The 22,512-nt window shown below is 37.0% G+C and overlaps 1 protein-coding gene across 1 annotated transcript in view; it reads left to right on the top strand.

The window, feature by feature from the left end:
- The window catches only part of LOC126176430 (potassium voltage-gated channel protein Shab), a 478,681-nt gene extending 456,425 nt beyond the window's left edge, over nucleotides 1–22,256 (top strand). Inside the window, exon 11 of the mRNA XM_049923587.1 lies at nucleotides 18,531–22,256. The gene's annotated coding sequence lies outside the window, so the exon portion shown is untranslated. The remainder of the gene's footprint in view (nucleotides 1–18,530) is intronic.
- Nucleotides 22,257–22,512: the final 256 nt, after the last annotated feature.

The raw sequence follows: 22,512 nt of genomic DNA, 5'->3' as shown, positions 1-22,512 counted from the left end.
CCCTCCTATTGAGGTGCAGGCCACAATTTGTGTAGTCCCATCTTCCAATTGCAGCAACAACCAAAACAGGGATATGAGACTTTGTTTCAGTCAAAAGCAGTCAACTCAGTTCTTTGTTAATATGTATAACAGACAGATTAACCCAGGACTATAACTTCCAGGTCACCTTTAATGCTGTTTTCTAAGTTGCTAGCCAGACTGTTTCCTCCTCACCCTACTATAAGTATCTGGTCCTTTCCATCAAAATCTCTGCACAAAGCTCTCATGCTCTCTGTCAGAGCTTGGCACTATGTTTCACAATGCATGTCACCTAGCATTCTACACCAGCCTTTTCCTATAGCATCTGGCCCACACCTCTCCCATTACAGTGATGAGACTCTTTTCCCTCTAAATGACTTTTCTTCTGACCTGGCCTTAAAGTCATTCCTACAAGTCTGCTTCACTGTAGTTACCTCAAAAACTGGTTGAGGCTCTTCTGTTTCAGATAACAATTCAAACTGTTTGCTAACTGGAATTTGAAATGTGATTTCTGAGGTTTTCTCCTTTTGTCTATTACTTGTCACTTTCTCCCAGCTCCCATTGTCTCTTACCCCCTTTGATGTATCTAATTCAAAATACACCATTTCTAATTCTCCCTGAGGGGTACAAATCTTTTTTCCTTGTTCCATGGTTTTCTATTCTTGACTACATATTCTACAACTCCATGAAACAGCCTCATCTGACACAAAAGTCTTTAATGAATTGCTAATAGTACAAGCACATTCCAAGAAAACTTCTTTCTAGAACAGTTCATAATGTGAGGGACCCTCATATGGTACACAATCACTATAAAGAAACTTCTAAAGAACAGAGACAACTGCATAATAGGTGAAAAGCAAAGTCTAGGGCAACAGATAGAGAAATGCTAAATTAAACATGTTTGGTTGTGAGGAGGGCAATGCATGAATTGTTCAATGACTATTGTAGCAGAATACTCCCAAATGATATTTCAAGAAGCCTGAAGAAATTCTAGTCATATGTAAAGGTTGTTACTGCATCCAGTCACTCATGGGTGAGACAGGAACTGAAATCTAGGGTAGCAAAACAATAGGAGAAATGCTTTCCTCTGTATTCAAATGTTCCTTCACAAATGAAAATCCGAGAGAATTACCCCAATTTACACCTCATACCACTGGAAAGGTGAATGAAATAGGTGTTAGTTCAAAGTGGCTCTGAGCACTATGGGACTCAACTTCTGAGGTCATTAGTCCCCTAGAACTTAGAACTAGTTAAACCTAACTAACCTAATGACATCACAAACATCCATGCCCGAGGCAGGATTCGAACCTGCGACCATAGCGGTCTTGCGGTTCCAGACTGCAGCGCCTTTAACCGCACGGCCACTTTGGCCGGCTAGGTGTTAGTGACAGTGGCATTGAGAAACAGCTGAATCATTTAAATTGAACAACGTCCAATGGAATTCCATGAAATTATACACTGAATCTGTGACTGAATTAGCCCCTCTTCAAACTATAATCTATCATAGCTTCCCTGAACAAAAAACTGTTCATGCTAGTGGGAAGGAAACATAGGTCACACCCATTTACAAGAAGGATAGCAGAAGAGATCCACACAGTTACAACCCAATAGTCTTGACAATGATTTGTTGTAGAATCTTAGAACATATTCTGAGCTCAAACATATTGAGGCATCTTCAACAGAAAGACTTTCACCATGCCAGCCAGTATGGATTCAAAAAACACTGATCATATGAAATCCAACTCGCACTTTTATCACAAACAGACAGAAAACTTAGGTTTAATGCAGTCTGGTACATGCAGTATTTCTTTATTAAAAAAAAAGACCATTTGAATCAGTTCCACATCTAACCTATCATCAAAAGGACAATTGTGTGGGGAATCACACAAAATTTTTGTCTGGTTTGAGGATTTTTTGGTATGGAAGACACAGCAAGTTATCTTGGATGCAGAGTCATCAACACATGTAGAAATAACTTCAAATATGCTGCAGGGAAGTGTGTTAGGAACATTTCAGACATGAATTTTTTCTGGAGAAGGAAAATTTTTTATGCTGTAATGCTTTTAGGTTGATTTTTTAATGATTTTAGATGCAAGATTTATACAAAAATATCTTCCAGTTTTCAGAATATATTTTGTAAATTTGGCTTCTTTTATGGTCTAAAATAACAATTTTTTAATTATTCACTGTAAACAGTAGATGAGCCGAAAAGTCAAAACATCTGTAATTACTCTTATTTGCTCTGGGTTCGGACGGACTACATTGTCATTCACTCTTGTAATAAATAATTACAATGTAATAATAATAATAATAATAATAATAATAATAATAATAAACCCCGTGGAGGCCCGGGATAAGAATAGGCCTCCGGTATGTTCTGCCAGTCGTAAAAGGCGACGAAAAGAACAAACCACTGATAGGGCTAACCCCCCTTTTAGTGTGATTACTTGGTTCAGGACAGAACTAAAGAAGCCTCGGACAAGCGCCGTCATGGTCGGGGACGACGCTTGAACCCTATGCCCGCCCACAATGGTAACAACACTGCTAGCCAACTGGAAAATGATTTAAATCCAAATAGAGGTGTTTTGCAGGATATGCTTCCTGCAACCACCCTAGAAGGAAAACAAAGACAGAGGATGAGATGGTCAGATGAAGTCAATAGACACCTCATGTTCTGTTATTACCAAGCAACAAACCTAGGAACCAACACAACTGGATACAGATCACAAGTATACACAACATTTATTACCAGATACCCGGAATTAAAATTTTTAACAGAACAACGACTAGCTGATCAGATCCGTGTAATAATCAAAAATAACAGGATACCCCAGTCAGAATTAGAAAACATCAAACAACAAGTACAACAAATACTGGAACAAAATAATGTGCAATCAGAAGAAGAAGAAAATACAGTTATGGACTCAAACATCCCAGAGCAAACAAACAAAGACCAACACGCATCAGTTAAACAATCAGAGGAAAACGAAATCTTAAGACAGCCACCAGAACAAGCACAAATAGAACACGAAAAGACACATGTGTTAGACATAGAAGAGAAATTTCAGCTGACATATATAGAATACAAAGACACAAATACAGACATTAGACCATTCCTGCATAGACCGCCAAATAACCCACAAGTCGAAACAACAATAAAAACTATCAACACAATCATACACAACAAAATAAATGAAAACACAACTATGGAAGAGTTACAACTACTGGTTTACATAGGAGCACTCACTACACTAAATATACACACTAGGCAGAAATCAGAACAAACCAACACACAGAAGAAACCCACAAAACCAGCATGGCAACACAGGCTACAGATCAGAATAGAAAAACTGAGAAAAGACATCGGACAGCTAACACAACTTATAAGAAATGAAATATCAGACAAAAAACGAAAAAGGTTAGGTAAAATCTCACAACAAGAAGCAACAGAGCAATTAGATGAAAAAAAGCAGAAATTGCAAGCATTGGCCAAACGACTTAGAAGATACAAAAAAAGTGAAAATAGAAGGAAACAAAACCAAACATTCAACACAAACCAAAAGAGATTCTACCAAACAATGGATAACACACACATTAAAATAGACAATCCACCAAACATAACAGACATGGAACACTTCTGGAGCAGCTTATGGTCAAACCCGGTACAACATAACAGGCATGCACGGTGGATACAAGCAGAAACAGACACATACAAGATGATACCACAAATGCCTGAAGTGATAATTTTGCAACATGAAGTCACCCGAGCAATTAATTCTACACACAATTGGAAAGCCCCTGGAAATGATAAAATAGCAAATTACTGGCTAAAGAAGTTCACCTCAACACATTCACATCTAACTAAATTATTTAACAGTTACATTGCAGACCCATACACATTCCCTGATACACTTGCACATGGAATAACCTATCTGAAACCTAAAGATCAAGCAGACACAGCAAACCCAGCTAAATATCGCCCCATAACATGCCTACCAACAATATACAAAATATTAACTTCAGTCATCACACAGAAATTAATGACACATACAACACAGAACAAAATTATAAATGAAGAACAAAAAGGCTGCTGCAAAGGAGCACGAGGATGTAAAGAGCAACTGATAATAGATACAGAGGTGACATATCAAGCGAAAACTAAACAAAGGTCCCTACACTACGCATACATTGATTACCAAAAAGCCTTTGATAGTGTACCCCACTCATGGTTACTACAGATATTGGAAATATACAAAGTAGATCCTAAATTGATACAATTTCTAAACACAGTAATGAAAAACTGGAAAACCACACTTAATATCCAAACAAATTCAGATAACATCACATCACAGCCAATACAGATTAAGCGTGGAATATACCAAGGAGACTCATTAAGTCCTTTCTGGTTCTGTCTTGCTCTGAACCCACTATCCAACATGCTAAATAATACAAATTATGGATACAATATTACTGGAACATACCCACACAAAATCACACATTTGCTATACATGGATGATCTAAAACTACTGGCAGCAACAAATCAACAACTCAACCAATTACTAAAGATAACAGAAGTATTCAGCAATGATATAAATATGGCTTTTGGAACAGACAAATGTAAGAAAAATAGCATAGTCAAGGGCAAACACACTAAACAAGAAGATTACATATTGGAGAACCACAGCGACTGCATAGAAGCGATGGAAAAAACAGATGCCTATAAATACCTAGGATACAGACAAAAAATAGGAATAGATAATACAAATATTAAAGAAGAACTAAAAGAAAAATATAGACAAAGACTAACAAAAATACTGAAAACAGAATTGACAGCAAGAAACAAGACAAAAGCTATAAATACTTATGCTATATCAGTATTGACCTACTCATTTGGAGTAGTGAAATGGAGTGACACAGACCTAGAAGCACTCAATACACTTACACGATCACAATGCCACAAATATAGAATACATCACATACATTCAGCAACAGAAAGATTCACATTAAGCAGAAAGGAAGGTGGAAGGGGATTTATAGATATAAAAAACCTACATTATGGACAGGTAGACAATTTAAGAAAATTCTTTCTAGAACGAGCAGAAACTAGCAAAATACACAAAGCAATCACTCATATAAATACATCAGCTACACCATTGCAATTTCATAACCACTGCTACAACCCTTTAGATCACATAACATCAACAGATACAAAGAAAGTAAATTGGAAAAAGAAAACACTACACGGCAAGCACCCGTATCATCTAACACAGCCACACATAGATCAAGACGCATCCAACACATGGCTAAGAAACGGCAATATATACAGTGAGACGGAAGGATTCATGATTGCAATACAGGGTCAAACAATAAACACCAGATATTACAGCAAGCATATTATTAAAGATCCCAATACCACAACAGATAAATGCAGACTTTGCAAACAACAAATAGAAACAGTAGATCACATCACAAGCGGATGTACAATACTAGCAAATACAGAATACCCCAGAAGACATGACAATGTAGCAAAAATAATACATCAACAACTTGCCATAAAACATAAACTAATAAAACAACACGTTCCCACATACAAGTACACACCACAAAATGTACTGGAGAATGATGAATACAAATTATACTGGAACAGAACGATTATAACAGATAAAACAACACCACATAACAAACCTGACATCATACTCACCAATAAAAAGAAGAAATTAACACAACTAATTGAAATATCCATACCCAACACAACAAATGTACAGAAGAAAACAGGAGAAAAAATTGAAAAATACATCCAACTGGCTGAGGAAGTCAAGGACATGTGGCATCAGGATAAAGTCGACATTATCCCAATTATACTATCAACTACAGGAGTCATACCTCACAATATTCACCAGTACATCAATGCAATACAGCTACATCCAAACTTATATATACAATTACAGAAATCCGTAATTATTGATACATGTTCAATTACCCGAAAGTTCCTAAATGCAATATAACATATACCATACAGTTACAAGGAAGTCACGCTTGACCGAGGTCCGCGTCACGTTCCATTTTTAACCAGACTTAAGTCTGAGAAAAAAAAGTCGATAATAATAATCATTTTTACAGTGGCATGTAACTAATGAACCACTTCCATGTATTCTGGTGGTCATGAGTCACTGCGCACTGCACAATTGGCAATACCTGTATCTGTACCCGATAGAAAGACTGAAAACTCACTAATGTGTACATTAGGTTTCCAGTGGGGAAAAATATTTCTGTTCCACCTAAGACACAGTAAAATATAATGTTCACAACTGCAGCTAGTGGGTCTGAAAGGGCTAAATGGTGACTTTAGGAACATACTAAAAACCCCTATATATTGCTCCCATAGGGACCATGAGGACAGGGCTAAATTAATTATAGCATGCAGAGATTTTAAACAATCATTGTTCCTGTACTCCATACAAGAAGGGAATGGGGAGGAAACCTCAATAACTTGTACATGGAACTTACACTCTGCTGTGAAATTCACAGTGGTTCACAAAGCATAGACGTAGATGTGCTGGAGAGTGAAAAAAATCTGTGACTGCTCTTATTTGCTCTGGATTGGGTCTTACAGCATCATCATTTACTAGATGCACCAAGATTTTTATTTCTTGGGTGGTACAGAGGCACTGTGTCACATTCAGGTGGAGGCCTGCATTCTGAATGCTACCCAACACAGTTTTCAGGCAGTCTGAATGTTGTTCAAATGTCATTTTATAAGACAGTGTTATCCAGATAGCAGAGACAAATTGTCCATTTAAAGTGTTAAAACAGGTTGTTTATAACATTTTAGGAGGTGGCCAAAGCATTACACAATCCAAACAGCATAACTTGAAACTCACAGAGTCTATCAAGAGCTTTGAAGCGGTCTTTCCTCGTCAGCCTCGTCAGCTTCTATTTGCCAGTAGCCTGACTGCATATCCACCATAGGTGAGAAATAATTTGATGTTCTCAGCAGTCTAGGGTGTCATCAATACTTGGCAATGAACAGACATCTTTCTTAGTGACTTTTTCAGTTGTTATTCGCTAGCACACAAACATCAAGTGCCATCCTTCTTCTTCTTCTTCTTCTTCTTCTTCTTCTTCTTCTAAAGGACAATACGAAAGAGCCTAGGACACTCTGAATGTTCAGTGATGACATCTTGCAACATCATCTCTGATTCCTTCTGCATTATCTGTCATTCAGCTTACAACACACTATTTGAGGTCTGGGTAATTGGTGGATGATTCCCTGTGTTGACACAGTGACATGGGCCACTTGGTCTGGTTTTTCTCCATACTGCTTTTGAAAGCATCTGAAAATTCACACAAAACTGTTGGCAGTTTGATAGTAGTTCCCTCCCCTGCATTGTCTTCTTCGATGACGTTAAGCTGTCCTCTCTGTACTGGTTTGGCTGTTCCTACACACATGCCTTTAGGAATGACTTGTGGCTGCTCATGACAGTTACTGATCCAAAATTATCCATGGCCACCTCCAATGCTTATTACCATCACAATCATGTAGATTTCTTTTGTGAGCCTGAGTAGCTTTTTGTAATCAACAAAAGCTTCTCATTTTAACTGAGCATCCCATCTGATGATAGAATAACAATGTCTTCAGTAGTAAACAAACATACAGAGTGATCTCTGTTATATATGCTTGTTGGAACAGCTTTGTCAGTCTGCAGCTCTGGTGTTCCACAGGCTACGACTGCTTTTGGTGCCTAGAAGTGCCATCTGAATATATCATGGCTATACTAAGTTAAAATGAAAAAACTGAAAAGCTGTGTTCTGCCATTGGTAGTTATTCTTGCAATACAAGTTCTGGCCATCTGGACATATTGCCATTGACAACCTTCAGCGCAATCACTTCCATATTAGGGAAGATATTCATCTTTATCTGGTGGTGGTAAGCATTCCTCATGTTGATTAATGCCTCGACGGGTTGTCCGCCAACGGCAATACGGATGCTGTTTCCCATCATCTTAATAACAATTATACATGGAGTACATTCATCTGTGGTGGCCTCTCTTTCATAGATGATCACCTTTCTTAATTTTCCAAAAGTCAGAAGATAGGCAAGCAGCTCATATCTCTATAAAGGATAAGGAATGGCTGAGGCATTGTTGAGGAGCAAGACTGTTCAAGATAAAGTGGTGAGCTTTGTCCTGAGGTTGACTATAATTGTCTGCAGTGTTTGGAATGAGTAGGATTCTTGTGATGTTAGTTATATGTTCCTAAGATCATTTCAACAATCCTTCTGTCAAACTGATGCCAAATGAGTCAGTTTACAGGCTATGTATACATAATTAGTGTTAACATTTATTAACATATTATAGAGCAAGGGAAAATGACTGTGTATATGTGTCCATATGAGCCCTAATTTCTCATATCTCATCTTCATGGTCCCTAGATGAAATGTATGTTGGCGGCAGTAGTATTGGTCTGCAGCCAGCTTCAAATGTCAGTTATATACATTTTCTCAATATTATTCTTCAAGATGAATGTCTTCTTCCCTCCAGTGATTCCCACTTGAGTCCCGGAGCACTTGCATGCTGATTGCACCTGTTGGTAACAAATCTAGCAGCTCAGCTCCAAACTGTTTCAGTGGCTTCTTTCAACCTGACCTGTTGCATATCCCACCACGAGCAGTACTCAAGCATAGGTCACACTAGTGTCCTATATGTGGTCTCCTTTACAGATGAACCACAATTTCCTAAAATTCTCCCAATAAACCAGAGTCCACCATTTGCCTTCCCTAACACAATTCTCACATACTCATTGTATTTCATATCGATTCGCGACGTTATGCCCAGATATTTAAACGACGTGACTGTGTCAAGCAGGAGACTACTAATGCTGTATCTGAACATTATGGATTTGTTTTTCCTAGTTATCTGCATTTACTTAGATTTTCCTACGTTTAGAGCCAGCTGCCATTCATCACACCAATTAGAAATTTTGTCTAGATCATCTTGCACAAATCTACATCCACAGATCTACACCCCCTTTCTGCACACCACAGCATCATCAGTGAAGAACCACAGACTGCTGCCCACCCTGTCTGCCAGATCATTTATGTACATAGAAGATAGCAACCATCCTGTTCCACTCCCCTGGGGACCCGTAACGTTACCCCTGTCTCTGATGAACACTTGCTGTCGATGACAACAAACTGAGTTCTATTATTTAAGAAGTCTTTGAGCCAGAAACACATATCTGGGCATCTATTCCTTATGCTTGTATCTTCATTAACAGTTTGTGGTGTGGTACCATGTTGACTGCTTTTCATAAAATTAGAAAAATGGAATCTGCATGTTGCTCTTTGTCCATAGTTCATAGTATATTGTGGGAGAGAAGAGCAAGCTGGGTTTCGTATGAGTGATACTTTCTAAAGCTATGCTGATTTGTAGACATGAGCTTTTCAGCCTCTAGTAAACTGATTGTATTCTAACTCGGAATATGCTCTAGAATTCTGCAGCAAACCAATCTTAAGGATATTGGTGTGTAATTTTGTGGGTCCATTCTTTTACCTTCTTATACATGGGTGTCACCTGCACTTTTTTCCAGTCACTTGGCACTTTGTGCTGGTGAAGAGATTCATGATAAATGCAAACTAAGTATGGGGTCAATGACATAGAGTACTCTTTGTAAAACTGAACTGACAACTTATTTATTTTCAACTCTTTCAGTTGCTTCTCTACATCAGAGATGCTTATTGCTATGTCATCTATACAGGACTCTATGCGATGGCAAAATGGTGGTACATTTGTATAGTTCTCCTATGTGAACAATTTCTGAAATGTAGAATTTAAAACTGCAGCCTTCATTTTTCTGTCTTCTGCTGCCAAACCAGATTGATCAGTGAGTGATTTGCTGAAAACCTTAAACCCGCAAAGAAATTTTATGTAGGACCAGAAATATTTCAGTTTCTCTGCCAGATCCTTAGTTAAGGTATGATGATGGTAGCTGTTGTATGCTTCATACACAGATCTTTTCACAGACACACAATTCTCTACTAATCTTGGCCTTTCTTCATTTGCGTGTCCTCTTTTGAGCCAAGAGTATAATTACAGCCTTTGTTTCCTCAGCATTTTCTGAATTTTGTTATTAAACTTCGGTGGGTCTTTTCCATCCTTAATCCACTTACTAGGCCTTTACTTGTTCTGTGCACAGTTTACAATCTTTTTGAACTTTGCTCACAATGCCTTTATGTCCATCATTCTGGAAACAAATGACTGCAGTTCACTGTCTGAGTGAGATACTAACAACTGCTTATCTGCTCTTTCTAGCAGAAACACTCTCCTAGCCCTCTTGACTGATTTATCAACTTTCATAACCATAGTCACTATGATGACATCATGATCAATAATCCCTGTCCCTATACGGAAGCCATCAATAAGGTCTGGTCTCTAGCCATCAATAAGGTCTACATCTACATCTACATTTATACTCCGCAAGCCACCCAACGGTGTGTGGCGGAGGGCACTTTACGTGCCACTGTCATTGCCTCCCTTTCCCGTTCCAGTCACGTATGGTTCGCGGGAAGAACGACTGTCTGAAAGCCTCCGTGCGCGCTCTAATCTCTCTAATTTTACATTCGTGATCTCCTCGGGAGGTATAAGTAGGGGGAAGCAATATATTCGATACCTCATCCACAAACGCACCCTCTCGAAACCTGGTGAGCAAGCTACACCGCGATGCAGAGCACCTCTCTTGCAGAGTCTGCCACTTGAGTTTGTTTAACATCTCCGTAATGCTATCACGGTTACCAAATAACCCCATGACGAAACGCACCGCTCTTCTTTGGATCTTCTCTATCTCCTCCGTCAACCCGATCTGGTACGGATCCCACACTGATGCGCAATACTCAAGTATAGGTCGAACGAGTGTTTTGTAAGCCACCCCCTTTGTTGATGGACTACATTTTCTAAGGACTCTCCCAATGAATCTCAACCTGGTACCCACCTTACCAACAATTAATTTTATATGATCATTCCACTTCAAATCATTCCGCACGCATACTCCCAGATATTTTACAGAAGTAACTGCTACCAGTGTTTGTTCTGCTATCATACAATCATACAATAAAGGATCCTTCTTTCTATGTATTCGCAATACATTACATTTGTCTATGTCAAGGGTCAGTTGCCACTCCCTGCACCAAGTGCCTATCCGCTGCAGATCTTCCTGCATTTCGCTACAATTTTCTAATGCTGCAACTTCTCTGTATATTACAGCATCATCCACGAAAAGCCGCATGGAACTTCCGACACTATCAACTAGGTCATTTATATATATTGTGAAAAGCAGTGGTCCCATAACACTCCCCTGTGGCACGCCAGAGGTTACTTTAACGTCTGTAGACGTCTCTCCTTTGATAACAACATGCTGTGTTCTGTTTGCTAAAAACTCTTCACTCCAGCCACACAGCTGGTCTGATATTCCGTAGGCTCTTACTTTGTTTATCAGGCACAGTGCGGAACTGTATCGAATGCCTTCCAGAAGTCAAGGAAAATAGCATCTACCTGGGAGCCTGTATCTAATATTTTCTGGGTCTCATGAACAAATAAAGCGAGTTGGGTCTCACACGATCGCTGTTTCCGGAATCCATGTTGATTCCTACATAGTAGATTCTGGGTTTCCAAAAACGACATGATACTCAAGCAAAAAACATGTTCTAAAATTCTACAACAGATCGACGTCAGAGATATAGGTCTATAGTTTTGCGCATCTGCTTGACGACCCTTCTTGAAGACTGGGACTACCTGTGCTCTTTTGCAATCATTTGGAACCTTCCGTTCCTCTAGAGACTTGCGGTACACGGCTCTTAGAAGGGGGCAAGTTCTTTCGCGTAGTCTGTGTAGAATCGAATTGGTATCCCGTCAGGTCCAGTGGACTTTCCTCTGTTGAGTGATTCCAGTTGCTTTTCTATTCCTTGGCCACTTATTTCAAGGTCAGCCATTTTTTCGTTTGTGCGAGGATTTAGAGAAGGAACTGCAGTGCGGTCTTCCTCTGTGCAACAGCTTTGGAAAAAGGTGTTTAGTATTTCAGCTTTACGCGTGTCATCCTCTGTTTCAATGCCTTCATCATACGACTTATCTTGGAAGAAAGATTAAGGAAAGGCAAACCTACGTTTCTAGCATTTGTAGACTTAGAGAAAGCTTTTGACAATGTTAACTGGAATACTCTCTTTCAAATTCTGAAGGTAGCAGGGGTAAAATACAGGGAGCGAAAGGCTATTTACAGTTTATACAGAAACCAGATGGCAGTTACAAGAGTCGAGGGGCATGAAAGGGAAGCAGTGATTGGGAAGGGAGTAAGACAGGGTTGTAGCCTCTCCCCGATGTTATTCAATCTGTATATTGAGCAAGCAGTAAAGGAAACAAAAGAAAAATTCGGAGTAGGTATTAAAATTCATGGAGAAGAAGTAAAAACTTTGAGGTTCGCCGATGACATTGTAATTCTGTCAGAGACAGCAAAGGACTTGGAAGAGCAGTTGAACGGAATGGACAGTGTCTTGAAAGGAGGATATAAGATGAACATCAACAAAAGCAAAACGAGGATAATGGAATGTAGTCAAATTAAGTCGGGTGATGCTGAGGGAATTAGGTTAGGAAATGAGACACTTAAAGTAGTAAAGGAGTTTTGCTATTTAGGGAGTAAAATAACCGATGATGGTCGAAGTAGAGAGGATATAAAATGTAGACTGGCAATGGCAAGGAAAGCGTTTCTCAAGAAGAGGAATTTGTTAACATCGAGTATAGATTTAAGTGTCAGGAAGTCGTTTCTGAAAGTATTTGTATGGAGTGTAGCCATGTATGGAAGTGAAACATGGACGATAACTAGTTTGGACAAGAAGAGAATAGAAGCTTTCGAAATGTGGTGCTACAGAAGAATGCTGAAGATAAGGTGGGTAGATCACGTAACTAATGAGGAGGTATTGAATAGGATTGGGGAGAAGAGAAGTTTGTGGCACAACTTGACTAGAAGAAGGGATCGGTTGGTAGGACATGTTCTGAGGCATCAAGGGATCACAAATTTAGCATTGGAGGGCAGTGTGGAGGGTAAAAATCGTAGAGGGAGACCAAGAGATGAATACACTAAGCAGATTCAGAAGGATGTAGGTTACAGTAGATACTGGGAGATGAAGAAGCCTGCACAGGATAGAGTAGCATGGAGAGCTGCATCAAACCAGTCTCAGGACTGAAGACCACAACAACAACAATCATCCCGGAGTGTCTGGATATGCTGTTTCGAGCCACTTACTGATTTAACGTAAGACCAGAACTTCCTAGGATTTTCTGTCAAGTCGGTACATAGAATTTTACTTTCGAATTCACTGAACACTTCACGCATAGCCCTCCTTACGCTAACTTTGACATCGTTTAGCTTCTGTTTGTCTGAGAGGTTTTGGCTGCGTTTAAACTTTGAGTGAAGCTTTCTTTGCTTTCGCAGTAGTTTCATAACTTTGTTGTTGTACCATGGTGGGTTTTTCCCATCCCTCACAGTTTTACTCGGCACATACCTGTCTAAAACGCATTTTACAATTGCCTTGAACTTTTTCCATAAACACTCAACATTGTCAGTGTCGGAACAGAAATTTTCGTTTTGATCTGTTAGGTAGTCTGAAATCTGCCTTCTATTACTCTTGCTAAACAGATAAACCTTCCTCCCTTTTTTTTGTATTCCTATTTACTTCCATATTCAGGGATGCTGCAACGGCCTTATGATCACTGATTCCCTGTTCTGCGCTTACAGAGTCGAAAAGTTCGGGTCTGTTTGTTATCAGTAGGTCCAAGATGTTATCTCCACGAGTCGGTTCTCTGTTTAATTGCTCGAGGTAATTTTTGGATAAAGGTCTGGTCTCTTCTTAGCTATGACGTCCAAGTTATTTCCATTGCTTGTGGGCGGATGACTGAACTGCTAAAGACAGTTTTCGGAAAATGTGTTCAAAAGTACTCCACAAGACTGTCTGTCGGTACCCCCTGCAGTGAATCCATACACGTCCCAGTCTGTAATCAGCAGGTTGAAGTCAGCCCTGCAGCTAGTACTGCATGATCTGGGTATTTATGCACAACTGGCCATATAATTTTTCTGAATGGCTCTAGAACTGTCACAGCGGAGTCGGGTGGTTGGTAAAAACATCCAACAATTAACTTGGTTTCACCTAAACCTGTTATGCCCAATCAGTAACAGTCTCTCCTGTTGCTTTACTCTGATTTGATTTATTATAACACTACTATTGTCTACATTAAGTACTCATTCCGCTGTTGAATTTTAAGACAAAGGTCATTCACATACAATCAGCCAGAACATTATGATCATCCGCTTAATAGCCAGTATGTCCACCTTTGACACAGATAACAACAATGACATGTCATGACATGGCAGCAGTGAGGCCTTGGTGAGTCTCTTGAGGCAGTTCACAACACATCTGCACACACAAGTCACCTAATTCCTGTAAATTCTGTAGAGGGGGCAATGACCTCTGATGCCACGTTCAACCACACCCAGATGAGTTCAGGTGGGTTCAGATCTGGTGAGTTGGGGGGCCATCATATCTATAGAATTCAATACTGTGTTCCTCAAACCACTCCGCCACACTCCCAGCCTTGTGACAAGGTGCATTACCTTGTTGAAAAATGCCATTGCCGTCGGGAAACATGATCATGATGAAGGGGTGTATGCAGTCTGTAATCAGTGTACAATACTCCTTGTCCATCATAGTGCCTTCCCTGAGCTCCATTGGAACCGTGGATACCTATGTGAATGTTCCCCACAGCATAATGGAGCTGCCATCAGCTAGTTTCCAACCTACATTACAGATGCCAATGAGCTATTCACCTGGAAGACAATGGATTTGTGCCCTCCCATTGGCGTGATGCAAAAAGTATCAGGATTCATCAGCCAATGTAGTGCTCTGCCACTGCCCCAACATCCAGTGCTGACAGCATGTACCCATTTCAGTCGTAGTGGCTGATGTTGTGGTGTTAACATTGGCATGTGCGTGGGTCATCTGCTGCAGAGGCCCATCGTTAGGAGTGTTCGGTGCACAGTGTGTTCAGTAAGCAAACTGGATTATAACTGTTTAAGATGTAAAATTAAAACACCTTCAGCCACCTATACTTCGAATTTATATTTATGCAACCATTTTCAGCATTTCACTAAGCCATCTTCAGGCCCCATGACCAACACACAGATGTAACCCAACCTCATATGCAGTCAAAATAGGGACCAGAATTAAGTAACTGGTATCCACAGATTCCTAGTTTCAACAACATGATCCATTCATTCATCCACTTTTGGATGGCCCCTATTTTGACTTCATACGAGGTTGGATTCCTCCTACTTGTTGGTCAGGGGGCCTGAAGATGGCGTAGTGAAACAAAGAAACTGGTCAGATAAATAAATTACATTCAAAATATAGAGGGCTAAAGGTGTTTTTAATTTCAGAATTTTTAATGAGCAGCCAAAGTACCTCAATCATCTTGTACAGAAATGGACTTAAAGAGACAATTATTTAAGTCTTTCTTGTTGGATTTCTTATGAAGGGGTTTAATAATTGTATATTTTAATCTGACAGGAAAAATTTCCTGAGCCAGTGGTGCATTGCATGCAGGGTATTGAGTTAGAACTACTTTTCAGAATTCTGTTTGCAGTTCCATCAACACCACACAAGCTTTTGTTTTTTAGAACTTTTATAATTCTTTTAATTTCAGTGAAGGATATTGATGCCACTTCCAACTCTTTAAGGTTCTGTGGAGTGGTATTTTTAATACATTATCTTGCCTGGTCAGCTGAGCTATTTAATCCTATTTTTGCTGCTACATCTACAAAGTGTTTGTTAAAAGTACTCACAATTTGTGAATTATTCATCACAACATTGTCATTTAGTTTAACTGCAATCGTATCTTGTCCAGTGACTGGCTGTCCTGTGTACAATTGACAATATCCCATACAATTTTAATCTTATTATCTGAATTATTAATTTCTCTTGAATTATTAATATCTCCAGATAATAATGATGGATGTCTCATGTACAGCTGACCTACTGCTGGCTTGGAATCCATTAATCTTCTGAATATACAGACCTTGGGAACGATGTACTACTTGTATTGCCTCTGCAGGCCATGGCTGTTACATTCTCTAATTGGAGCAACAGTGATGTAGATGTTCTGCAGTACTTGACATCACCACCAAACAAAGTCACGTTGTAACCCCATTCCTTTTACCATTCTATCTGTGACCTTCATCCTTGTTTATGGCAATCCCAAACCAGACCTTGTTTGGGAATTGAATTAGCTTAAAATGAATGGGTAAGTTGGTTTGGGTTATTGGTATAGGGGGTATGAGACATGTTTCATGCTACTGGATATGTGAGGATGGTAGCTTCAGTGACAGTATTTCACATAGATTCTTGTGCATACAATCTTTGTTTGAAAATGTGTACAAGAAGAGAGAATATTTATGGGAGAAATTTATTTTTGTAATAGTTTACATGTCCTTCTATCATAGTTGAAACTGATGTGAGAGACAAATTTAAGCCATCCACTTTCAGAGAACAGCATGAAAAACCTGTAAATCGGCATGTAAAAATGTGTATAGCTTATATCCATCTGAATGTATACTAGAGTATCATGTAAAAATTGGAAGTGAATCAATCAAGAACTTTCTGAGATTTTTGGTAACATTTTCCATTTATAGATTACATATACATTTATGCATTATATATATTAATAAAATATATGGCCCATATCTGACAAAATGTTCATTAGAGCATCGAGTAAGCCTTTTAAATAAATGGGCATGAACTTTCCAAGATTTTTGCTTTGTATATCAAAATAAAAAAAAATTAAAAAAGCACTTATAGCCTATGTTAATCAGAATGTTCATTAGAGAATTGTGTAAAATTTGAAGTAAATCAGTTGAATACTTTTCTGAGAGTTTTGGTAACAACATTACAGGATGACTTATCATTATATAGTTGTACAGATGTTTAAGGGTCAGGAAAAAAATATTTTATTTTATGACCAGTTTTAGTGTTAATATTTGCAGAGTTTTGATATTGTTTCTTGACTTAACTTGATGAAATTGTCTGACAACTTATTTCCCTTATTGTTATTTATTTTTGACTTATTTCTTCAAGTGATGTTGAAGAATAAAACATACCTGTAATTTACGTTATAAATTTATTTTAGCATTTAATAACTCCTTCAGTCTAGTCAAAAATTTAAATATTTAAATTCAGAATCAAATTACTATCAATACGAATAGGTTATCGTTAGCAGGAAAAGAACATACTAAAAATATTAATGGAAAACATGATAATACTTTTTAATAGTACGATATTTAGTTATTCATAAAATGTTTCCAAATACCAAGAAGAAGAGTCCAATGTTTAGGGAGTCATTTACACCACCATACGAAATAAAATGTTTCATATTGCAAACTTAAAGTACTTTCTTACTAAAAGCAGTGAAGTCACATTTCCCCTCAGGATCTACCAAATTCCTAATTTATTGCTACAAGTTCACTTAAAAATTTAAATCTGAAATCAGTTCGTGACAAATCAGAAAAGTCACATTCCAGAAAGGAAAAAAACTAAGATTACTCAGTCAGATAATGATGTATCTGAGAATTGGACAAATAACATATACACAGTGTGTAAATGATAACTGTTTACAATGACCACTGTGATGTAGCCACAAGCAAAGATGAACAAATTTATATAGGGTACTTGTGATAAACCTGGGAAACAGTGTCAAATTGGGCTACAAAAGCCACCTAAGATTCAGCTTGTGTGTGCCACATGGGATTATGGCTAAATTCATCTTTGAATATTAAAGTCCCTGTGTTTTTCAACTTCAAAAATAAAAACTGACATCTGTGTAAATTTTACCTCAAAATGTTGTGAATTTTGACAACATGCAATTAACAATTATAATGTTCCGTTTGTCTGGTCTGCCCTTTTTACTAAGAATGTACTGTGTTTGTATGTTTTCAATTTAGATTGGATTGTAAATGTAATTAGCTTTTGTGTAACATTTATGAAAGTCTCTTTTCTATTTCATTATCCTCACAAATAAGCGTAATAACATTAACAAAATAGCCAACTAATGCAGTGGTTTAGGATAGGAAGAGGATATTGGAAACCTCATGTGGGGCACATGCTTTTAACCTAAATGGCTTTTGTAGAACAATTTTAGGTTATTTCCTGGATTAATAGACCACAAGTGTCCTCTATAAAATTTTTCATCTCAACTTCCTCAACACCATTGTGGTACATTATAAACAGTTATTTTCAATGTTACTCAAACCCATAATTGAAGCGTATCAATTACATTAAATTTTGAGTTCTGTATTGATGTTTGAAACTTATGGTGTGCTTTATGTTGATGTATTACATATACATAGACTTCTATAGATAATAATTAATTAGTTTTTCTTAGATGACTTTTTCTATAATGTACATAACTTACCTTTTGTTTAAGGTTTCATCACGCTTGCAGCTGACAGCAGGAAGCAGAGTTATATGTGCCAGATACTGTGAGAAATCGTTGTCCTCAAGTGGCAGATCATGTTAAAGGTAGCAGTTCACAATGTTCTCTGCTACAAGCTCCTGTATGCCTTTTTACCATCCATTAGGATGTTTTCAGCAATAGTTACAGCAAACCCGTAACATGGACATGTTGTTAAGGTGATAAATTCAAACAAAATTTCCTTGTGACAGCACACACACACATAACATGTGCAAACAAAAACATTTCTAAGTACAGTTATGTATGAACTGAAATTCGTGTACAAAACAAAAGGTATTCTTACAAGCAGTGAAAATAGTTAAAGTGTATTGTATTATAAATTTATAGTTTTGCCAATAAAAATTAGCTATTAATCCTGTTGTAAAAGACAGCTACCTGTGCCTGATATGCATTATACTTTAATGGACATGGTGTGATTTTAAGAGGAGCCTATGGTGTTAAATATCACTGAATTTTGTTATATGTTTGCAGTAAACTTACCATGTGAAGTTGATACACACCTGATATTTTGTTGCCGACTAACAGCTGACTATTCAGTTTTCCTAAAATCATTCTGTGCGATCTTCATAGGACAGAATGTATCATTAAAGAAACCACTAATTATGAAAAACATGCTCAATTATAAAACCATTTCACTACCCTGTATATTCCATTATATGTTTATGAAAATGAAGCTAGCTTATTTTTTACAGAACTTTTTTATGATTTCTATAAACTGCAAACAATAAAAGTGTCAGAATATGTGTGTGTGTTTAAATGTGTGCTCAAGTACCAGGTCAAATGTGATGTGCAGACAGTTTTGTGCAGCTTTCGGATTACCTTTGTATGTGCTGTGAAAAGAAAGGTGAACTGTTCATCAAATGAAAACAACCAAAGGATAATATTTAGATATAATGCAGATACTGACAATTTAATGCTCTATGCACTGAAAACAGCTGTATAAATTTGCTTTTGTGAAATACAAAAATGAAGCAGCTCAGTGTCTACACAAACAATTGAGTGTGATGAAAATTGGCAGTAAATACTGTGATGGAACTTCATGTAATAGGATTTACAAAAGGCAAAAGCATAGAAAAAGCAGATGTTACCAAAATGAAAGCAAGCAATATCATTGATGTTAAGAGAAAAATGGACATTATTTTGTAGTGTTTTAAAATGAAAGCGAAAAATGAATATTCGCAAAGCTTATTTCTGCCTGTGATTCTTTTTTGTAAGAAACATGAATGTGATTATATGTTTATGGTGATGTCAGTAGTTTTAAAAGATCTGTTATGTAGTCTGCTTGTTTTTATGACAAAGCTTCTGACAAGATACATAAACTCATGAGAAGGGTTCATAAAACAAGCAAAAAAATAGCAGAATTAAAATTCTTTATAGAATTTCTCCTTTTATAGTTGTTAAAATGACATTAAGTTGACAATGGCATAAAATTAAAATTGAAACTGGCAGTAAATAATTTATGTACAATGAGTCTCTTTATGCCTGTAACAAATTACTGAGCTTAAAAAGTTCTACAGTAATTCTTATTGACACAGCCAATTTTCATGCTTCTCATATTGATGCAAAGTATTGAATAAAGACTTTTTAGTTAGTAAAAAATCATTTTTCTTAATTGTTAACTTTCACATTCAAGCCAACTCTAGTTAACTGTAATGTGAAATGATGATGTGATTTGTTACAGCTGCACCATAGTAAAATACTGCATTGTACTTGTAATTCATCAATTGCTGCCATACCACAACAATTATTTGAAAAGTTCCTGTGTTATCTGTCTCCTCATAATAGGAAAGTAAATTTATCTCTGTTTGAGTGAAACATTCCCTAAAAATTACCAGGCCCTGTCCTGGGCTGCTAACATAACACCAAGGTATTGTGAAGATTTTGTAATGTGATAAGTGTTAACAAAACAAATATGTATTTACTGAAACTTCTTTAATGACTGTATGTATGTGTGCAAATGACAAACATATCAGGCAGTCCAGTTAATGCAACTTAACAGCCCCTTTCTAAAACAGTGTGTTTGATGTTGGAAAACTGAAAATTTCTTTTAGTTGTATTCATGATTCTGTAACTATAATATTTATAATTTACATGTTCAGTAATGTTACATCACAGTACTTCTGGTAATATATCAGGTAACTAAAACTTATCTTATGGGAACAGAAACATTTTGTAGTAACTTGTTACATGCATAAAGAGTGCACTGTAGCACTATGATATAAACAAAACTTCAAAGCACTTCTAATGTCATGGGGAACTACAACAACTTGAACCATTTTCTAACCCATTAAGTTTGGTAATCAAGCTATTTTTATAGTAACTGGGAACATTTGCTAGTGGCACACACATCATTTTGTTCTAAAACAAATGCAAAAAGTTGTTAGATATGAAAGAATATTTTCCAACTGATGATAAATTTGCAGTTCATTCAGCAGACATTTTGCATACAACACATTTCATTTTATTATGCGACATAATGTTGTGTATGTACATTCCATTCATAGCAGCTAACATTTTTACAGAGTGGTAGATAATACATTTAAGGACATACTTAACTATGTACTGTATTCGTATATTTTGTATCTGTTAGTGACTTCAAAACTTGACTTACAAAGTCTGATACAAGTTCATTACCACGAGGAAAAATTTATGACTGATTTATTTATTTTCATTTTTTAATGACCTTGATTTTTTACAAAATACAAATCAATTTTTGATGCACGTTTCCAAGAGACCATTAACTCAAAATTGTTGCTGGCTACTAGAGGGCAGTTGTCATAGTCAATAATATTCCTGCAAATGTACAAAATTTATGAGTGGTAGAGGTGAAACTTGTTCTGAGCAATTGCTTTGCTATGAATGCAATTAAAAGGCAGCAAAATTATGGATGGAAATTAATTCCAGTACCCCACAGTAGAAAGTAACACCAGCATATATAATGCAAATTCTACATCTTTTAAGTTTACATGTAGCAAGTATTCATACTTGATAGAAATATTACATACAATAAAATTATATGTGTGATAGCCACTAGAATTAAATGTGAGAAAGATTCAGATTTCCTGTCATTCTTTATAGAGAGTTGGAATTGTAATGGCTGCAGAATGATGTTGAAAATAGTGAAGGTCTGCTTTTAAAAGTTGTATTCTTTTTCTAAGTGGACAGTGTAGAATGACACATATGTGAGAAGATAAATTTTGTTCTTGTAAAACAAATCTATTCCTGAATCATATATACAAAAAGGAAACTACATTTGACTGACAACATGAAGGAAACTTTCAGTACATACTTTCTTTAAAAGTAGGGAAACACTTATTCCCCAAGTAATTTTACAAAGTTTGTTGTGGTAATATGTTTATATTTACAATACCTTAATTGTTCTTCCAGCAACTGTTGACTGATTTTATCCACTGCAGATAATAAATTATTAAAAAACTCTTATTTTTCTTCTTCAGACTTAATTATTTCCATAATATTTTCTCCTTGTTTGAATCAATACCATAATGTAAGGTATACCATAACTTGTTAAGGCAAGTAAATGGGCATTAAGTATTTTATGGTGGTGTTTACGATGGATATACCCACAAAACAAGGAATAGTAACAAAGTTAATTATCATTTTTCAGCTGTTACCTTATGTTGTTTTATTTATATCTTTATGTGTACCTGTTGTAAATGTTTCCTGAAAGCTTTGTCATAATTGTTTTCTGATCAACACTGAAACAAATCATAGGCTATTTAACACAGTTATGCACAGAATAAACAATGCATTCATTATGTCAGTTTATGAATATGTACTGTTTAGTAAACTATTTTTTTCTAATTTTACCACGTGAGAAATTTATATACTTAGTTAAGTAAATTGATACGTATCAATGGACTGCTAGCAAATATGAGTTTACTGGATGTAAATTACACAATTAAACTCTTCACAA

This window comes from Schistocerca cancellata, chromosome 3 (assembly GCF_023864275.1).
Source record: "Schistocerca cancellata isolate TAMUIC-IGC-003103 chromosome 3, iqSchCanc2.1, whole genome shotgun sequence".
In the NCBI taxonomy this organism is placed as follows: domain Eukaryota; kingdom Metazoa; phylum Arthropoda; class Insecta; order Orthoptera; family Acrididae; genus Schistocerca; species Schistocerca cancellata.
This window is presented reverse-complemented; position numbering and strand designations above follow the sequence as displayed.